The sequence below is a fragment of the Hirundo rustica genome, chromosome 3 (assembly GCF_015227805.2).
Source record: "Hirundo rustica isolate bHirRus1 chromosome 3, bHirRus1.pri.v3, whole genome shotgun sequence".
NCBI lineage: Eukaryota > Metazoa > Chordata > Aves > Passeriformes > Hirundinidae > Hirundo > Hirundo rustica.
This window is the reverse complement of record NC_053452.1, coordinates 53,560,614-53,579,460: the sequence shown is the minus strand read 5'-3', so window position 1 is coordinate 53,579,460 and position 18,847 is coordinate 53,560,614.

Here is an 18,847-nt window from a genome sequence, read left to right as displayed (position 1 = left end):
ACTCAGACTTTTGCTAGAAGTGGGCTCTCCATGCCTACAAGCCCTGTGAGATGAGAGCCTCCTGGTCCTTGGGTTGAAATGAAGTGCCCGCATTATAAGGCATGATGCCCTGGGATGTCATACCAAGGGACAGGAGCATATCTTTTACAAGGAAAGGTTCAGTGAGCTGAGCCTTTTCAGCCTCAAGAAGTGATGACTAGAAGGGGATGTCGTCAATGTCTGTGAGTGTCTTAAGGGAAGGTGTCAAGAGGATGGATTCAGGCTCTTGGTGATACCCAGCACTAAGACAAGAGGCAACAGGCAGAACCTGATGCACAGGAAGTTCCACCGAAGTATGAGGAAGAACTTCTTTACTGTGTGTGAGTGACTATGCTCTGCAACAGGTTGCCTAGAGGGATTGTGGAGTCTCCCTGACTGGAGATGTTCGAGAACCATCTGGACACAACTGAGTGCCGTGTGCTTTAGGATGACCCTGCTTGAGCAGAGAGGTTGGACCAGATAATCCACTGTGGTCCCTTCTAACCTGACACATTCTGTGATTCTGTCTGTGAGTCTTTCCTGTCAGCAGAGGTTTGATCACCACAGGGATCCTTGATAGTAGGAGAAATCAAGGGGGGGGGTCTCATGTTTGGACTCCTACACCTTAAAAAAAAAAAAAAGCTCTTAAGCTGCTTGATTGAAGGGTAAATATTAAATTGCTTTACCATCTGGAAAACTTATTTTAAAGAGGAAAAAAAACCCCACAAGCAGTGATGTCTGAGCTAGGATAAACAAAACACTTCTATAAACACCATCTCTATACATCTGTCTTACGAAATAAATATTTGAGCAATAAGGTGCTTTGTCATAGTTAAGCTACTGTAAGGCAAAAAGAATCAATGATTGTGGAATAGCATTCCCTGATGCTATTCCACTAAGTAAAATCAAAGCCTTTTCGTCTGATATCAACTGTGCTTCAGTTCTGCTAAAATAAAGGGCTTTCAGGAGAAGACATGCTAGCAGCTATCCTCAATGAATTTAGCACTGTTCAAGGTCTCTGCTTATGCAGAGGAATTGTATGTCATATGTATGCATGTATAAAGAATCCTCTAGAAGCATGAAACATGAATTTAGCACCAGGTGCTTTAGATAATCTTATCCTTCAGTTCACAGACCCAGCATGCACATTGGGCAATCACACCCTTGTTGTTTGTGGCACATGTTTTAGTCTTGCAGGCTAAAAGTCTTGCAGACTTCCCAAAGCCCCAAGGTGCAGTGTAAGAGTCACCTGAGTGTAATGTAATGGTCTGCAATACAACAGGAGACCAGACTAGTGACATTATCAGTGTGACGCAACAGAAAGGAGTCAGTAAAGCAGCATGGTTGCTGGTGAGGACCTGATGTCCGTTCTGTATGCATGCAGGAGGTTTCACTTCTCTGGACCTGTGAATATTCATTAGTGGCTGAGGGGCATTAAGTAAAACCCTGGAGCACATATTCTGTTTTGGTTTCATTCAAGAGGAGTCCAGCTTGCTTTCTGGAACTGTGTCAAGTTGCAAAAGCTCTCAAAGGGAAGGTGACTCTGTGTAGAACTCTTCAGCATGACTGATTACATGTCTGTACACACCCTTGTGTTGTGATCAGCCTCTTGACAGGAAGTTTGGGGCTGTCTAAGCCTTAGGCAGTCCATCCCCTACTTTTCTCCTGCACCACCTCCTAGCAATATGCAGGAACTCCTTTGGTCACCTCTCTGTCAATAGTGAGGCACTCATGTAAACACTAACACTCACTGAACACAACCTGATAGCCACCTTTAGCAGTTTGCATTTTAGTTGCATGTAAACAGTCTCCAAGGTTACAGCACCCTCAAAACTACTTTAAAACTGAAAAACTAGCCAGCATTTGGGAGCTCCATTTGAACATTCTTCAGTTTTACTCTCCACTCTTCCACAGACATCTCAACAAGCCTCGCAGAAAATCTTAACCTCATTAGAAAAGCTTTCACTCAGGCTTGTAAATCAAGGTGAAAGTCTAAATAAAGCAGAATGTTGTACATTTTAATGCTCCTGTTCCCCATTCTTTTTTTCTTTCAGTGAAGAAAATCTCCAGGCAGGCTAACTATCATGCCAGACCCAGCCAAGCTTCTTCCTGGTCAAAACCTGTTCTTTATTATGCATTTCTTATGCCTACCTTAGAAAGGAAGCATAAGTCCATTGTGGGTGGGTTCTCTGAGTCTGTGTCCTTTCTAAAGGAGTATCTGTCGCATCTCTGTACAGTATTCTAATAAGGACTAGATTAGATTGGAGGCTGCCGTTAGCCTGTATGTGCTGCTGTGGACTTCATACTCTGTTTATTGAGAGACAAGCAGCTAAGTCTTTTGTGACTGTCATTGAAGTTGGTCTGCAATGGATTTTATTTTCCTTTGGATTTGGTCTTAAATATTTTTTCAGCAAAGCAAAATTTAGAAGTTTACTGCTTTGCCCTTTACGTTGCTGTAGGAATGCAACTTTTTTTGTACTTTGGTAAAATGTTTACATTTCAGGTTTTGGATTAAATGTTTAAATCATAGTTAGGTAGACTTTAACCATGTGAAATCAGATATTCATGGCTACCCTGTAATTTATCAGATGTTTAAATACTTGTTTGTATGTAAATAGTGAGAAGACTCAATTTTCATAAGCCACATACTGTAAAGTTACTTGAGAGTGGGATTTTGACACAGGTCATATTTGTCATTCAGTTGAGAGATGGCTTTAGAAAGGAGAAAGAGTTCAAAGCGCTGGTGTGTCCGGGCTGGGAGATGTTAGTAAGGGCTCTCTATTACAGGGAAGGAAGCAAGATGCCTAAAAATCTGTCAGGCAGCTGGTTGGAAAAAAATAAAAGGGAGGGTTCCCATGCAATTATATAAAATGAGTAGCATGATGTTCTTGCTACTTGGCACCTTGACAAAATAAAGTGTAACATCTTGGAATCCAAGTTTTGATCTTTTCTAGGTAGACTAGCAGATAAGAATGCTGAAGGAGTTTTTGGTGGTTTGGTTTGGTTTTAAGGGCTTTTTTTGAGTTTGTTTTTGTTGGGTTTTTTGTGTTTTCTTTTATTCCTTTCTTTTTTTGGGGGGTGGAGTTTGTTTTGTTTTGTTTTGTGTTTTGTTTTGCTTGGGGTTTTTTTTAAATGACTTTGGGTTTTTTCCATTTTTTTTAAACAAAATGACATTTGAATTTCTGAACAGCATTTTATTTTGTGAATATTAAAACATATTGGTGAATTGTCTGTGAGAGAGATTTTGAGACCCACAATGTGACTTTCCTTAATTGCTTTAAATGCAGATTTATGCACATTATTATGAATAATAATAATAATAATGGTTATACTTGTGGGAAATTGGTGATACTGCCTCAACACACGTGCTCGTGGCAATGCACCTGATACTGCAGTTTCTAATATCTGAGGCATAGAGTACAAACTGTGCCAAGGTAAGTACTTGGATGTGTGGGAGACTGACTCCCACATAAGCAGACATGCAAAAATTAAGCTTTCTTGCAAAGAACATAAGTGAAATTACTGAAACATTGCAAGTTAAAAATCAACAGGAAATTGTTGAAAAACTTCTCAGTGCCTAAGAGAAGAGGTTTTGGAAATGTTCTCAGTTAATGTATGTGTTTAATATGAAGCTCTTCAGTCAAATAAAGTACTGCTTGGCTAGGAAATGGCCTCCTGTCAGGGGAGGATTTAACTCAAAACGTTTGGTAAAGACAGATGCTGTAACTAAGCCTGTTGTTTAAACTTTAGGCAACTTTTTTATTTCTTCATTTACTTTGAATGGATATAAATTACCAATCAATAAAGATTGAAGGGTGCAGGAAAAAAAAGATAATAAAAATTAAAAGACTGTATTCATAGCTGGTATAAAGAGCAAAGTGTTTAGATTTCTGGAACTATTTGGTTTTCCAATGACTGATTATTGACAATTTACCTTCACATTTAGGTTTGAGAATTACAGTGAAGTTACTAAGTTGGCATATTTTATACTGCATATTGTACTATATATCTGTCTATATGTATTTAACAGTGGGGTAAAAAAGCTGGAGCAGAGATGACCAGGAGATTAGTGAAACAAAGCTTGGGGCAGATGGAAAATGAGTTATCCTCTCTGCAAGTTAAACTTGGTTTTATCCTGAAAAAACATGAATTTTCTTGCTATAAGGATGAAATCAGTGAAAAAACTTGCTATGTTCATCTTCCCTCTTAAATTATAGTGCCCCAAAGGGATGATCTTTATTAAGAAAAAGCCTTATTGTACAGATCAGGAATTTTGAATATGTAAGTGATGCAGGGACTGTGTAAGCAGATTAACTTTTCTTCACATTTGGATCAGATAATTTGTGTGTAACAAACCTATTTCTCGGTTAGGTTTTAATATCTCAGTTTCATATACTTTCTGTTGAGTACATCAGATAGAGAGTTAGGGCAGAAAGGGAAGGCAGGTAGCAGGCCCTGAGGCACAGGAGTGTGCTACGGACTGGGTATATTCCACCTGCCCACAGATCATATGGCCCTCTGTAAACCAGAGCAAATATTCTTCTGCTGTAGCATGCAGTCTCACAGAAAGACGTGGCTTTTGGGAAACAGTTTAGGAACATGCAGTGCACTGTTATAAATTATCTGCTGTCCTGTTTTAAGAGATTATCCCTTACACTAAATCTAGCTATTTGTCAAGTTCTTGGAATGAGCTGGATATTAGCACCATGCTCTAACCAAATGAACTAGTCTTGGGGTCAAAAGATCCACAGAATATTCTGAGTTGGAAGGGACCCACAAGGATCATCGAGTCCAGCTCTTAGGTAAATGGCCCATACAGGTGTTGAACACACAACCTTTGTGTTAATTAACCTTGGTATATGCATTGTTGTTTAGGAATGTTCATGAACAGTAAAAAAGCAAAACTGTTTGCCATGGGGAAATATGAGTCAGCTTCTTATTCATTAAAAATGTACCAATTTTCCACAAATAACTGTAAAGCCAGAAAAATTAACCCTGTCTGGAACTACACACTAAAGATCTGCTTTCTCTTCCTTTGATAGAAGACAGTCTTGGCATAAGAATTTTACTAGTTACCCTTGAAACACATTAAATCCCATCTGAACATGAGAAAATGCTGTTTATTTTCAGATTGGTTGCACATAGGAACAGATTGCCCAGATAGACTGTGGATTCTACATCTGTGGTGGGATTCAAACCCATCCAGACATGGTCCTGGGAAAACTGCTTTAGTTGACCCCACTTGAGCAGGGTGATTCAACAATATGTTCTCAAAAGGTCCCTTCTAACCTCAACACGTTGATGTGATGTGTTAGTGTAAATGGAGAAACATTTACATTTACATTTAGTGACTAATGCATAGCTCACCAAGTCTGCCTGAACTTTCTAGATTAAAAGCTGTCAATTTGTATTTTTAACAATTAATTTGAATTGCTAACTTTAATGATTAATTTAAATTCTTCGATTTAAGAATTAACAATAAATTAAATTGTTGACTGTTAAAGTAATTTCTCTGATGGCTTCAGTCCCCTAAGTACATCACCATGCTACCTCTTCTGAACACGTGGGCAATGGAGTTAGTAGGAGAAGGAAAAGGAATGGTGCTCCATGCCACTTCTGTAGCAGCGCTTGCATAAAAAAGTTATATAATTGTTAAGCTGTGCTGGAGACTTAACATGCGTATTTTATTAGTTAAATTGGAACAAATCTCTACCCAGAAACTGCCCATCAGAAGTTGTAGAATTATTTGTTTGCACTGTGTCTGTACCCCAAATTCCTATCCATAATCCTGCACTAGTAAAACTTTATGTCTTGTGTCCTGACTGAAAGTTCATCTCAGAAAAACCTATTTCTTAATTTATTTTGAAATTATAAATATGTGACTGTACTTCACCCAGTTAAATCCTGGTCTTCTGAGGAAACATGAAATACTAAAAAGTACACAATTTTCTTAAACAAACTGCATTTTTTCTGTGACAACCAACGCATAGGCAGTACTGGAAAACAGAGTAAGCATAAAAAATTTCTATTGTCAATGACTAAATTTTCTGGTTCAGCTGCAGTAAGATTTAGCTGATCAAGGGAGAGCAGTAATACACATCTAATACAACAGCCAGGACATAGAGAGAGTGCATTTCATTCAGCAGCAGAGAGACAGCCCTGGCTAGCAAGGACAGGAGTGACTGAATACCCATCTCAAAGATTTGACATGGCCAGTTTTTTAAACTAGTTTTGCTTTGATGCTTTTGCAGAAGATTATGTTGTGTTTGGGCTGCCAGACAAACCTGGAGGTGCCTCCCATCATCTGCTAGCCCCCCTGCAGGGAATGCTGATCGTTGCCAATTCCTCCTCTCTTGGTAGGAGTGACTCTCAGCAGAATGCCACACTTCTGGCATTTTGCTATCTGCCAGACAATACAGCAGCAACCAAGCTCTCTCTGTCACCAGCTGGAAGCTCTTTCTCTCTCTAATTTTTTATTCTGGTGCTCATCCTCAAAATGTCTTTCACACAACTTGTGGAAACTGTCATTTTTCAGTGTGTGTCCTTCCCATTGATACAATCTGCTGCTGAAGGCTCACATTTCTCTGGGCTAACAATGGCAGGGGGTCTCCATCGTACTGTGATGATATTGCACTACAGATGGCTCCATAGGATGGTTTTCCTGGATACTGATGCTTTGTTTTGTTTTGTTTTTCTTATCTGTGTATCAAAACCGTTTCATATTCTGGAACATAACATGAACAAGAATCTTTGGGTAAGGTATCTTCATGCCTCCAGAGCATCCTTTTTTCCCTGCCTTTTTAGTTCAGTGTCTGGCTATGCTGACAGTTTAAACTCCTTCCCTGTTCACTAATTTGCACTCTTCCAACCTGCTTTCAAATCTTATTCTTAGACACACAAAGCTACTGTGGAAATAGTAGACAGAAAACTATTCCTGTAATTTTGTCACTTATTAATCTGCCACGTAACTGTATCTCCATAGCTAAAAGCCTCTCTTAAAATCAGCTTGGAAAAGAAAATCCACAATAGAAACCTCAAAATGTAAGTAAAAAGGGAAGAAAACATACATACTGATGTGGCACAAAAAGTGAATTGCAAACTGGGTTTAGGGAAACAACCATGAATAACTTACTCCACTGTTTGTTCAGCTTTGTATGTTTTTATAGTCTGATGGTCATTTGAGATTAATTGCAGAGGATGGAACGATAATATGTGTTAAAGGAGAAAACGAAGGGAGAAGCAGGAGGTTGAGACCGACCTCGAGAAACAGTTATGCGCTGTTGCGTATTTGAGTTCTTGGATAAACCGCCACAAATGCAAACAGGAATAAATGAACACACTGAAATTACTTCAGACTTTCTTACAAATATCATTTTCCATGTTATGGTTATTGCTACCCACTTGCTAAAACAAAAATAAAAATCAAAACAGTTTAAAACTATTCAAGCTAAATCATGGGAATTTCTCTACAAGTGAATGAGATAATCATAATCCTTGTTTTCCTGGATGACAGCAGTCTTGCACAATGTTCATAACCACTGCAGAAGACACACTGGAAAAATGGGTGTTTGCAAAGAAAAACCAGTACTTAATCTCCATGGGAAAGGTTTGGCTGCCAGAGCTCCTGCCCATGAATCTCAGATTCACTAACTGAATGGACTAGCCACAAGTCACTTTGCTTTGTTGTGGTGTTTTTTTTTTGTTTGTTTGTTTTTGTGGTGTTTTTTTTTTTTTTTTTTTTTTTTTTTTTTTTTTTTTTTTGGTTTGGTTGGTTTTGTTTGGTTTGGTTTGGTTTGGTTTTTTTTTGTGTGTTTTTTTTTGGTTTTTTTTTTCTGTTTATAGAAGGAACACAATTGTGCCCACAGATGCATCATGAAGAGACAGCAGTTTAAGCAGAGCTGGAGTAGCATTACTGCAAGGCTTAGCAGTATGGTTACTAGCTAATAAGGTGCAATTGAATGAACCAGAAGAGACTGAATTAGGATGTCTTTGCTGAAAGTAACCCGGGAGACTGTAAATATGATTATTAGGATACCTTTGAAAGCCTTTAGGTGCCTTTTTGGAGTATATTAACTGGTAAATCTGACTGGTTATGCTAGTAAAGTACAACTGCTAGGGATAATTGAAAATGCACAGGACTGCAGTTTTTTACCGAAATATTTGTGTGAATCGGGGTGGAAGAAATCCTATTTATGAACATTTTGCAAAAAACATAGTCTATTCTCAAGCAGCTTCAAGCCTTGCATGAACTTAGGCAGCCACTTGCCTATCAGCTTTATTATTTATGAGCAGCCCAGATGGCACACTATGATTCAGAACAATCTAAATCTTTGTAAGGCTCCATTTAATTTTGGCTGATTTCGCTTAATCACAAAACTGTCCTCTCTATGTTTTCTGAACCTAAGCAATTCAGGGTTTGAGAGGGTTTTTTATTTTGGTTTTGATGTTTGTTTGTTTGTTGTTTGTTGGTGTCTTAATATAAGATATATCCTTCTTATCAGAGTAAATTATATCATGAGTATTTCCAGAAATTATTGGAGAGAGGGATTTTTAAAATTTCAGACATTTCTGATGGCAGCTGAGGAAATTTTACATTTTTCACCTTGTCACGGAAAACATATCCAAGTGTGTCTATTTTCCTTGTAAGAGATTCACTGCAAGACAACAGTCTGCTGCTTTTGAAAGAACTGACCAGCTATGATGGATTCACATGGAAGAAGTACACAGGTTTCTTTCAGGGTCAGCACACCTGGTTAAAAATATTATCAACTGCAAGGTATAATGATTTGTCTCTTGGGAATTCCTGGTCTGTGGTGAGGATAGAGTGTAATGTGGGTGTATGCAAATGGCTAACATTTAGCATTAGTATAAATTTTAAATGGTTACCTAAGTCTCTAGGAACAAAATTCTCTTAATGTAGAAGTCATCTTTTTAAGATGTTTAATATAGTGGGAACACTTAAAGGCTTCTTTCCCACTTATTTGATCTCATTCTTCTGTCCCTCATTAATAAATTAGCATGCCTAAAAAACCTTGTGCTACTTTTATTAGAATTAATCTCTAAAGTTTCCTGATTCAACTAACCATCTAAATTTTTTGTCCAATTTTAACACCATCCGTGGGTCTCAGGTGAAAATTTGAGGCTTCTCCTGAATGTCATGATATAGCTTCCACTGATAATGATGCATGATCAAGCCTGAGCTCATGTAACTGACTTATTCAAGGCCAGTGTTCTGGCATCATTAAAACATTACAAACAATGCATGGAGTGTGGTTTCTGTGCCACAACTGGAACATACTACATGGTGAGTAACATAATTCTTTTCTCAGTATGAGCAAATATTCTTAGTCTTCACTACCGTGCCCGTAAGTTGAAAGGGAAAAGAAATAAATGAGAAGAATATTAAAGCAAAACAAAAAGCGTCTCAGAATGAAAAGGGTGCATGCAAATGAAAGTATGTGATAATGGCAGGAAGTGATTGCATCCTAAGTCCTCTGTCTTTTTTCCAGGTTTTGCATTCTTCTTTAAACTCTAAAATTACAATGATGGATCAAATCATTTTCATAAAATCAAAACAAAACCCACTGTTATTAGTTTGAGCAGATATACCATGTGGAGTTTGTTACCATTTGCTAATTTTCAATTAATTTATTAAGATCAGCTCTCATTTTTTAATTTTCAGTAATCAGTGTCACTCTAGTTATGAAAGCACCTCTGCAGTCTAGACAGTACATACTCATTTATGTGATAAATAATGGATAAATACTGAGTGTGCCATTAGCCATTAATGCAGTAGATTGATTCCCTGCAGCACACACTCTCCATCCTGGTTTTAGCACTTATGCCACCTGTCTCTTGCACTTACTGTATGATGCTTCAATAATGTGAATGGGGTTCCCTGATCATTCTTAATTTAGCTCATTTTATCGTCTCATAAGTAGGCTGGCATTGCTCTGACAGATGTGCAAATCAAAAGGTGCCTCATTGCTGTCTTTGTGATCGCCGTCATTACCCTGCCCAATGTTTTTAGCACAATGCAGATTGCACGAGGGTGACTGGATACAATCAGTAGACCTGTTTTCTTTCCACAGATTTCCCTTTTAACATATCACTACTGCTTTGGCTGTGTGGCTGAGACAAAGACAGTTTGAGTCCCTGCTCCCATTTTCAACAGCTATAGGAATAGGGATCCAAATAGAATTAAATCAAATAGACAGATCTTTGTAAGTCGCCAGGGCAGGTTGGCATTCATCCAAGATTTTGAAGGAACACAAATGTGAAATTGCAGAACTGCTGGCCAAGTTGTCTCACAAATCTATAGAAACAGCCCTATGCCAGACTGCCAGTGAAACTTCCACCTACAGGTAGAAATTTGTGATTGTAATTCATTGGTACGTAAGGAAGATTATGTACTGATCAACAGTGCTTATATATAGATTTGTTACAAATATGTGTCTAGTTCAATGAAATAAAATTGTTCCATTGGAGGTTCTATCAATTAATGATTTATTGTCCTTACATAATGCCTTTGTTTTTACTTGGATGCTCCTATGACCCTTCTTACTTTAGATAGTCCATTGCATTTAATCTTTATATGGGTAATACAATATTCGAGTCCTGCTATCCCGTTTTGCATGGTTCCCTCAGTTCCTGGTGTTTAAAGTGAGAGGTCTGTGGCTGCAAGTGGATAGAAAATTACCACTGAACTGTTGGTCTGTAAGGGAATATGCAAGTAAATTAAATGTGAAAAACTTTTAAATGGAACATTATTCTGTGGGAAAGATGAGTGAGAGAGAGCAGAGGAAAGAACGGACACAAGAAACTGAAAGGGTAACATGTTTCCCCAAATAATTCAGGAGTTAAAGAAATCATGAAGTATATGAGAAAGTTTGTTTTAGTTCTGCCCAGGAGCAGAATAGACTATAATCTGCAATTTCCACTTCTCCCTTACATCTTAGAGGATATGCCTGGGTGGGGAAAGATTCTAATTATTTTTGGTAACTATATATTTTGCATAAATAATAAAATACTTTATTTTGGAGATTGATGTTCAGGTTTCATCTCTGAAGCAGGACTGAGGGTTTACTGTGACCTTGGCTGCTGCATGCAAAGGAAAAAGTGTCATCTGTAGAAAATTTGACTATTCCATAGATTAGCCTTTATGGTCTTCCTGCCAAGATAGGGAGGGAGCAAGTTTGATTCTACTCTCTGCCTCATGTCATGTTAGTCGTGCTGATCATTTGCATTAAGCTGGGGAGCAAAGATTTGGGGTCCCATTATTAATAATTTTCTTCCTTGGTTAAGAGGAGTCCTCAGACATGGCCAGGGGAATTGACAGTTGACACTATCTCCTCCCTTGGTTACAAATGCCTCCTTGTCCACAGAAGGTTTCCCTTCTCATGGAAATGTAGACTGAATAAACTGGAAAATATGCCACATCAAGGCTGCTGACAGCACCAAGAGCAAAATTTCTGTCTGTTCAGATGATCCAGAAGGACCCTGGTCCATTTGCAATGAAGTTCTCCTGCAAGAGATGTTTCCTCACCCTCTAGTCAGGCCTACGTCCAGCTGGCTGTGTCTGCCCCAGCCTAGATTGCTACTCCCTCAACTGTGGTCCTGCTGAAAGCCTGGCTTCCCCAGAGCAGCTCTTCCCTGGGAGTCTGGGCTTGGGGTGAGCCTCAGAGTAAGTCACCAGAGTCAAGATCCTGCCCACAGTAAATCAGGAGAAAGCCAGTGGTCCCACTGTCCCCTCAGCTTTGTCCCTTTTATTCAGGAGGGAGGAGGTGCAGGACCACACAGTGAGCCACAGCTCACAGGGTTCCTGCTTAGCCTCGCAGAAACCTCACTGAAGGAAACCAGGGAACATATTTAGCTTTAATGCATAGATCATAAAGCATATTTAAATAATGTACTTCAGTTGCTCGCTGAATATGCTTTTGCTTTAAAAGAAGATTAAAAGAGGAGCAGTAAATGAAGTAGGCATTTCTCTGTCTTTACAGATGCATAAACTGCTTTTACTGTAGTAAACACATAGCCAGAAAAGATCAGAATGCAAGCCCATTCAGTTTAACCAACAAAAACTGTTTCCTCGAAGGACTGTCAGAAAAGGATTCACTTCTGTTTAATCTATTAATTTTGTGGGAGAAAGCTACATCTCTTATCCTCAAATTAAATTTATTTACCCAGGCATAAAGGAAAAATGGTGAGCCTGAGAGATGCCCTTGTGATTTAAAATTCAGTAGATTTTGCTTCTGATTCCATTAGGTTATTTCCTTCTTGAATTTCAAAGACTTTTAAGCAACTGAGTCATGCTATGTTGGAAAATCACACAAAACAATCTGACTTTGAGAATAATTATTTTTATGGTTGAACCTTGGAAAAAGGAGTAAGAGGCCAGCTTAAAATACTAGGCATATCTTACTGTCAGCTTTATAACACTGAGCTACGTTCACTCTACTTTTCCTGGCAGGTTTTTGCATTCAGGAGAGCAAATTTGTTTCAGGCTGAAAAATAACAACTACTCATGTCCTTCAAGTAACGCATCCCATGTATCTTTACTGTCAACTAATCTGATTCGTGTATATAAGTTATTGCCCTGTCAGTTTGTCAGAAAAGACCCAGTCATATATTTTCTTACTTCAGGGGAAAATTGCAACAGCCTCAAGAAAAAACTTGTGCTGAGTACCAAGATGTGGCAGATAACAGAAAAATGGAAGCAACAGGAAAACAAAAGCAACACAGTCCCCTTCTTCCTATGCCAGCCCATCAGTGCTGCAACTTAGTTTACCCCAGTGGACTCCTGATATCCTGTGAACTTGGATATTTGTTCTGGTTTCTTGCCCATAATCCCATCAGTGGAGCAAGGTACTGGACTGAGACTGGGGACCAGTTACACCTGATGCTGATCCTACCACATTCATTTCCAATGGCATTTAAAAAGTTCAAAGCAGTGATAAAAATCTCCCATCAGTGGTATTCAAACAGCTTATCCCTGTGCCTGTGAAAGCATAGCTCTACTGCATGAGGAAGAGCGCTGGGAAACAATTTTTTCTATCTGTATATCTCAAAATATATATGGGATGCAATCACTGACAATGACGGCAATTGCTTAGCATCTGACTTTTGATAAATAGAATCAAGCTCTTGATTCTACTTGCTGTCCTATTTACTGACCCCATCAAAATGTGTGGTGGAAATGCACCAAAAGGGAAGACACTGTACCCGCTCTATAAAAAAGGTCACAGAAAGCACCAGGGAGATCTGCTCTTGCTGATTTTCGTGCCTGCCAGTGAAAAGTGAAGTAATAGTCTTTTACCTTCAGCTTCCCATCTGTAAAAGAGGTCTATTTTCTAGCTTATACAGGAGACTGGGGAGAATAAATGCTTTAGAAGCAGTCACATGCTACAGCAAGAGTAACTGCAATAAAGAGAAAGCCTCCACTGGAAAAGCCTTTGGGGGAGCCTAGAGTTCCCTTTTAACTGACCCCTACATTGTACCATGCATTACATATACATATGTATACATATACATATGCACAATATTTAGCATATGTAGCATTTACAAGAAATAGCAAGTTTTTTCAAATAGTCATACAAATAATTTAAAATTAACAGACAAAAACCATACCCACGTTTCTGTTCCATAGTTAAAATCCCCTACCTCTTCTTAAAATTCTCTGTAGTAAATCTGTTACTTTATTCTGTCACTTCTAAATAGCTAAAGTGTTTTTTGAGGAGCAGTCTCAATCCTAGTCTGTCCAAACAGACTAGCACACCCAGAGTGCTGTGCTCAGCCAGTGCTAGCAGGGCTCCAATTCCATGGGAACAATGAGAACACATTAGTCTTGTCATCTGGAATATCCATTTAGCATCCTGGTTTTTTTCAAATATTTTGAGTTTTGTCTTCATTGCTGTTTTCTCTAATGTAAGTCCTGTAAAATCTGAAGGAAAAAATGCATGGTTAGGTTTCATGTTGATCAGGGATTGTCTGTTTGATGGAACTATGATATGGTAGAAAATGCCTTTTAGCCCCTAAAGAGAGAAAAAAAATACTCACCACAGAGCCTATGAAACCATTCTAACTATTCTAAAATGTTTAGCTGTTCTAAATGTTATGAAAGTCAGTTTATCAGAGTTATAAATAACAGTACAGCCCACTAAAAGTCAGATTAATGACTAGCAATCCCAAAAGCGTTCCATCAAGGAGTACAGTTGTTTGGGTAGATAGCTTTAGTCAGTTTATTACTAACCTGATTGGACACTCAAGATACTTATAATGGATTTAATTTGATAATAATAAATTATTGCTTATGCTAATGGTGCTATCCAGATTAATAGGTTCTAAATGGTTAGTGCTATTTTATTTTCTCATCCTGATTAATGAACTAGTCTATATCTACACTGTACACTGAATGATGGAGACTAATAACTTAAACAGTATCATACAGTGGTATCAGTATGGGACATCTGAACATTTTTTTCCTTATACATTGAAAGGTAAAGTTGAAGTTTATGAAATATTATGAAAGATTAATGTGTGCAACAGAAACTGTAAATAGCTGACAGAACACTGGGAAATTGGTTTAACTTCCTCACCACTCCTCACACAAACCATCTGTCAGGCACTTCTCCAGTAAAGAAGAAAAAACCAAACCAAAAACAAATGACATTTTTTAGAAATGTTTGTTCTGCAAATACAAATTAATGCTTTTTAATTTTTTTCAAGTAATGTAGAAGGATATGTATCTTACAATATGTCTGCATGGAGACATGGTGCCTTTTTAACTATTTCTGAAGAAGGTTATGATGGCCTAGGCAGGCCATCCAAGATGAGTTAGAATTCTCTGTTTAGCTTTGCTAAAAGAGGAGTGGAGTGGCTGAGGACACAGAGTGTGGTTTGACAAGTGTCTTCAGCTTATGTCCAGCTCACTTGCATGAGCAGAAGAAGCCAGTTTTGCCCTCTCCCCACCTGCTCTTGTCCTCCAGCCCCCACTGCAAGTGCATTGCTGATGTTGCTGACAGTGCAGCTCCCACAAGTCCTCGTGCCAGGAGAGGAGAAGTGGTGGAACAACGGGGCTCGGGACATCGGGAAGGGGAGTTTCACATCTCTCGGTGAACGATATACTTATGTCACTTTAAGCAGCTTGTGAAACTTCACTGCAGAGCCCCAGCTCAGCAAAATTCTCAAATATGAGCCTAACTTGAGGCACACAGGCTCAAGAAAGTACTAGAGCATATGCTTTATTTTTAAACACATTATTAAGAGCTTCCTGAATTGAGATAATTTCCTTTTCAGTATTTCTCTTCCCATCCAGCATAACTTTATTTTTTCACTTCCTGCCAATATGTACTTCATTTCCCTCTGCACATTGCCAGCCAGCCCTCAACTTGCTGGTTGGAATATTTTCATTCTCTTAGGTAGAGTGTGTGTGTGGTGCCACACTATTTTGGGAAGGCATTAAAGATACAGGGCAATAGAGATATAGATCCTCAGGGACCAGAAATGGGATGTGTTTCATTGAGTACTACAGTGATAGTTTTGTTGTCTTCTGTGTTGTATGAGTCCCATTAAAAAAGCCTAAATATCTTTAAATAAGTTTGGATTCAGATTTCCATACTAACCTGTTTGGTTATCAGAACCTAGGGTATGGAGGAAAAATCTAGTTCTGTACCATTTTTCATTGCTGTCCTGTCTCCTGTGGCCTTGGAGAGGCAGATAAGGGATATAAGGAAGCTTGTGAGTCCTGCCCTGTAAGTCAGCTAGTAGGTCTGAGACTGTAAATGAGGATCCCAAACTTTAGACAAGCTTAAGTTCACCAGCTACCAGCTACCCAAATATTTCTTTAACCAGAAGATTTTATTCATAATTTCACTAACAGCATTTCATTGAAGCCAAACTTGAAACTTTTTGTTTTCTCAATATTTACAAGTTTGGGCATTCCACAAACCTTCTTCAACTGTGGGATCTTGAACAGTACAGAATATGTAGGCAATATCTTGTTATATTCATCTGAATAGGTCATACCTGTCAGTCTATTAAGTCCTGTTGGGATGATAATAGATGACCAGCACTGAAGCAGACTGGCCAATCTGTTAGGTTGGTTTCAGTGATTTTTCCCCCCCATGAGATTCACAGTTTTTGTTCTATCTGGCTGCTAGAATATTTTTACATAGTAACTTTTGACTAAAATCAGAGTTAAATTACAGTTCAGAACATCTGTTGCCTACAGTCATCAACTGTCTTTAGCCATATTTTGGTTTGTGCTCAGAAACTGAAGATGCAATTTTGATCTTTTGAAAGAAAAGAGTTTTACCTAAATTATTTAACAGACCTTTACACCTACCTGCAGCAGAGAAGATTGCTTTTAATTTATTATATGGCTGTGAGCATGTATTGCTCACAGCACACAGGATTAGCTGCTGCCAACTTTTCTGCAGTTTCAAAAGTTTCTGGATTGTTGAAATATAATTACAATTTAAGTGAAGATCCAACAGAACTTTGAATTTGCTCTTTTATTAATTTCTACGGTCCAGAGACCTTGAGCCAGGAACACTGCTGGCCATTCTGTAAGCCCAGGAGTGAATCTCTTTTTACATGTTGGTATCCACCAACAGACTTTTTCCAGGCTTCATGCTAGTTCCTTGCCAAAACATTGTAATTGCACTGGCAATTTCCATTCTTAGTTTTTGGGTAAATATGCTTCTTATGCTGTCTGACAATGTTCTCATTGACCAAGAACACAAATTGACTCTTTTTTTTTCTTTTCCTCAAGAGGTGTACTCCTGAGATTTCAACTGAATTTTTTTACAAACAGCATCCAATGGATGTAACCTGTTTGAATTTAATAGTGTCCACCCACTTGAAAAATCCAAAATTCTCAAAAAGTAAGAAAATCATGTACTTGCATACTACTAGTCAACTATAGATGGGGCCAAATTGTACGTCTTCTAGAGGTGTGCAAGAAAAGTTGCTGTCTGTGAGTAGGGATGGAGGGCACAGGACTGTGAAGTCTAGGACACTTAAGCATTTCTTTAACTTTAAGCCCAGGAGAACATCACTGCAATCACTAGGTTTATTCCTGCACTTAACAGGAATTATGCCTTTACACACCAGCTTGACTGCAGACTTGTCTGTACTATACTGACTATGCAACTTTACCCAGCTCCCATTGATCAGAATCATTGTGCAGCCCTTAGTGGGTCTTAAGTGATATTAGACATTCCATTAGAGAAACATTGTTTCCATTACAGTTTACAATTTTAAGATTTTAAAGCTGTCATTAAAATATGTAGCCTTAGAACATACTTTTTTTTTTTTTTCCCCCATATATGTAGCAGATGGCTACTTACTGGCAACTGGTCATGTATTAATTTTTCAGAAACCTGTTTCCTGAATATGATTAATGACTCACATCCCCTTCATATCTCTTTATTCCAGATGAATGGTATATGGATTTTCAAATGCAAGACATATGCTGAACACCTAATTGGGCTGCCAATGGCTCAAAAATATTATAAGTTCAAAAACTCAGGTAATATGAAGTTTGCTGCCTGAGTATTTCACATTTACAAACCTGTGGTGTTCAGGAAATAGAGTTTATATTGATATTTTAGCTATTAGAATTGGTTACATTATGACAAATCAGTAATTTGTTTGAGATCTTTTAATGCATTTTGGCTTTTAGAGCAGAAAATATAACTTGCTCTGCAATGTCTCTTCCATTATGAAGAAGAAAAATAATTCAAGGATGAAGTGAAATTTTCATTGAATGCTTCTCCATAAAATCTTCGAAACTGAAAGTAATTTTAAAAGTCCAAAAGTTGTCAGACATTTGCAGAAAGAAAGTCCAGTTGTGGCTGAAAAAAGCCCCCTGAAACCCACCATAAATTAGTAGGAAGATAAGGGCTGCCATTATTGCAGCCAGACGAGAACTTCATGTAAATGCTGTCCTCAAAGTGTGGCCAGTTACATCACTTAGAGAAAGAATTTTCTCTTTTTGTCTCCTATGCTTTCTCTGCGACATACCCACTTCTGCCAGTCAGTGAGTGGTTTAGGGACTGACCCCTAAGCATCTGCACATATGTGAGCTTTTTAAAATAGCCTGTAATGACCTATCTCACAGCTAATGAGGCAAATCTTGTTTTCAAGATGTTCATAGTCTGGCGACCCCCAGCATTCTTCTGCTTCAGATCTACACTTTTGCCATGGGCTGTGTTAAGTGGGGGGGAGGTGCAGGTTGCCTGTTTTAAATCTGCTAAACCTCATCATTTGATTGATTGGGGGGTGGGGGTGGCAGCGTGCAATTTTTCAGACTGTGCCTGACCACCTGAGCGGAAGAGTATTTGGTGTGTGTCACCTACATCTATACAAGTGTAACAGTTTTTTATCCCTTTTGTTTCTGAATTACTCCTGATAATTGTGCTTTCATTCATCACTGGACTGATAGTTTTGCTGGACTATCTGCAATGACTTGCAGAACCTGTTTTAACTGATGGTAGGTATAGACACAATGGTGAGTCTAGAGTTAGATTTCTCCCTCTTTCGTGCTTGCTGACCACTAATTTTATTTCACTTCTACACATGTGAAACCTTAAATGGTACGGTTTCAGGTATTATGGAGATTTTAATGTACTGTATGACGAGTTGGTTAAGACTGACAAAACTGGTAGAAACACTTCAAACTTTTATTTTACACATTGTCAAACTGTTAATCCATTAAGATATTTATTCTGAACCACATTATTTTATTTCTCGTATTCTATACATGACATTCTTACTCAGAATTATTGAGAACAATATTTCTTAGGAACAAATCAGTCCAATACAGAAG